We start from the raw sequence: 2,954 nt of genomic DNA, 5'->3' as shown, positions 1-2,954 counted from the left end.
AACTGGCCTTTGCATGTACAATTCATAAGGTTCAAGGTATGACCAGAACATCAGCTGTCGTCTCACTGAAGCACATTTTTAAACCCGGCATGGCTTATGTTGCAATCAGTCGAGTGACCTCTCTCAGTGGACTGCACCTACTGGACATGGATGAGAGTAAAATCTATGCCAACACAGAAATCACTGCAGCACTGGAGAACATGAGACAAGTCAGTTTGGACAACATGATGCCTCTTCTTCATATCACACAAACACTGAGCAGGCCTGACACTCTGACCATTGTTCACCACAATACAGAAGGGTTGCCGTCTCATGTTAATGACACAAAGAGCCATCATGAACTGTGTCTAGCAGATGTGTTGTGTCTCACAGAAACTCACCTACAGGGCTCCTTTGTTGCTGAGTCTCCACCTACAAGGTTACAACACGTTCAAACGCAACACACACCTGTCCTATACAAAGTTCCCACAGATGGCCAGCAGAAGTGGTGGTGGAGTTGCTGTTTATGTCAAAGACAACATTCAGGTTCGTGAGAAACAGTATGTTCATAATGTAACTGACCTTGAGTTTGTGGCTTTGAAGGTTGAAGCTCCCATGAGTGCACTGATTGCAGCTGTGTACAGACCTCCAGACTACTGTATGAGATCATTCCTGTCTAACCTGAGCAGCCTGTTGGACTCACTGGAGATCCTGGATTGTCATCCCATCATTGTCTGCGGTGACTTTAACGAGAATCTTTTATCCAGAGCAAGCAAACCGATACTGGAGCTGTTTGAGTCTAGAGGATACACACAACTCATCACTGCTGCAACCACAGAGAAGAACACACTGCTGGACCTGATCTTCATTTCACAACACAGAGATGTCTCCATTCTGGTGCGATGAAAACCTATTACCTATTACATGTATATATACAGCATTACAGTGTATATATACATGTACATGTTTCTGTGTACAAAGCTGTACTGCACTGTAGCAGTACAGCTTTGTACACAGCTGTCAATACTGGGAATACATCAGAAAGTGTGTGTTCTCAATGTAACACACTTTCTGATACCTAACAGCTGATACCCCACATTTCCATCCACCCAATGTCCCAGTGCCCTCTGTCATCCTGCTGCCACTGACCACACACCACAACACCATCTTAACTGTCAGTCTGACGTGGACCCATCAGTACTGGACCACACAGAGACATGTTCTACTTCCTGCCAGTCCCAGTCTTTCTTCAAAGCAGACGATGAGAGAACTCCTGCCAACCTTTGCCTCACCTTCTCTGTGACTCTCAGACACTGGATCAGCTGACTACAGCCAAGACATCATCCTGCCACAGACCAGTCATCACAGCACCATCCTGACTGTTGATCAACAGCAGAGTCATCAGTGCTGGACCACACAGAGACCCTGTTCCTCCTCAGTGCTCAGGCTTCCTCACAACAGAGCAGAAGGTATGGTTGGTTTTGTCATATAACAGGACTTTTTGATGTTTGTTCATTCATCTGTTCATATACAGTAATACTGTTGCTCTTGACTTTTATGTCACAGTTAGGAGTTTAATAAAGTTATGTACATGAACTTCTTCCTTCAGGTCTTCCTTCACTGTGATTCTCCACTTCACAGTAGAGACCACTGCACAGCTCCACAAGCTAGTGAACTATGTGAGATGGCACTGTGTGCTTCCTCTCTGCAACATCAAGCTCCTCCTCCAACACGTGTTAAAGGTAGCAGTTTTATTCTCCTACCTGCCATACCAAATCTCCTGATGATCAAAACAACAGAAACACTGTTGGTGCATGCAGTTTGCATTTAGAACTAAAGAAATGTCAGAGAGAAAGTTCCCACTTTTTCTCTTTAAGGTCTCTGCACCTCTGTGTCCTCCATGTTCACTGACACTGACCAGATGACTGAAAGCAGAAGCTCTACAGCCACTGGAAAGGTCAAAGGTCAGTCCATCTTCATGCTGACACTGTGCTCTGTTGACAGTTTTGGTTTGTGCCAACAACTGACTGAAGAGCATCATGACAGAACAAACTATGAACCCTGGACAGAATGACTGTGTCTCTGAAAACAGCTCTGCAGTTTAAAGGATCTTTTGGACTGTTGACCTCTACCCAACTGAGATATGTTTATTCTGCATCTCATAAGAATTTATTCCTTTCCTTTTCATTTCCTTTCCTCCCACCCCCCAACTGCCACCTGTCTCTTCATCAATAGATAAAGAGAACAGATAGAGAGGGAAAACAGGTCAATTAGTTCAGGTGCCACAGGCACGTCAACTAATTAACCTGGAGAGAGGCCAGATTTTAGTCATCTTAATCATTAGTGTGGGGTGTCAGCTGCTATGTATGTTAAAGGTTTCTCACATTTGTGCACTTAGCCTTGATCTAATCTAAAGCTCTGGTACAGACATGAGTCCTACACTGTTTAGAACTCCAGTGGTAAAATGTGTGTGAAACTGAAGCTCAGGGTTTTCACATGGGCCTTGTCTAATGACGTGATTGTTCCCATGTTACTCCTCTCACCTGAAGTCACACAGGTGAATTACATTTTGAAAAACACATTCAAATGTTGGATAACATACACCTGAACTGATCATGTTGATATGATATGAGGAGTGGAGCTCTGCTGGAGTTGCTGAGTCATGAACTACTGAGCACATTAGATCAAGTCTAACCACTGTGTGAGAAGCCTTTGGTGGTAAGGCTGAACAATTCTGTGTAGAAACCACTGAGATCAATGCTGTCCAACAAAAGACACCATACTCCATGTTCTAATGTCAAAAGCTCTGGGTTCACAAATGTGTCACCCTTCATCTGTTTATGAGCATAAAATATGTTACATTGTTGTTGCCCTATCCTGTCACACTGCATTCATTTGATATTTACCCATGAATCCTCACTGCAGTTTTTAATCCACACAGTATGATTTGGGCTCTGTGCCTACCGTAACACCTT

General features: G+C 43.8%; 1 long non-coding RNA gene across 1 annotated transcript; it reads left to right on the top strand.

Moving 5' to 3' along the window:
* Positions 1-1,202: 1,202 nt before the first annotated feature.
* On the top strand, positions 1,203-2,145 carry LOC127140921 (uncharacterized). The gene is made up of 3 exons (XR_007811425.1): positions 1,203-1,448; positions 1,589-1,721; positions 1,857-2,145. It is a non-coding gene; the product is annotated as an uncharacterized LOC127140921 (long non-coding RNA).
* The last annotated feature ends 809 nt before the right edge of the window (positions 2,146-2,954 follow it).

The sequence above is a fragment of the Lates calcarifer genome, unplaced genomic scaffold (assembly GCF_001640805.2).
Source record: "Lates calcarifer isolate ASB-BC8 unplaced genomic scaffold, TLL_Latcal_v3 _unitig_5465_quiver_2310, whole genome shotgun sequence".
In the NCBI taxonomy this organism is placed as follows: domain Eukaryota; kingdom Metazoa; phylum Chordata; class Actinopteri; family Centropomidae; genus Lates; species Lates calcarifer.
This window is presented reverse-complemented; position numbering and strand designations above follow the sequence as displayed.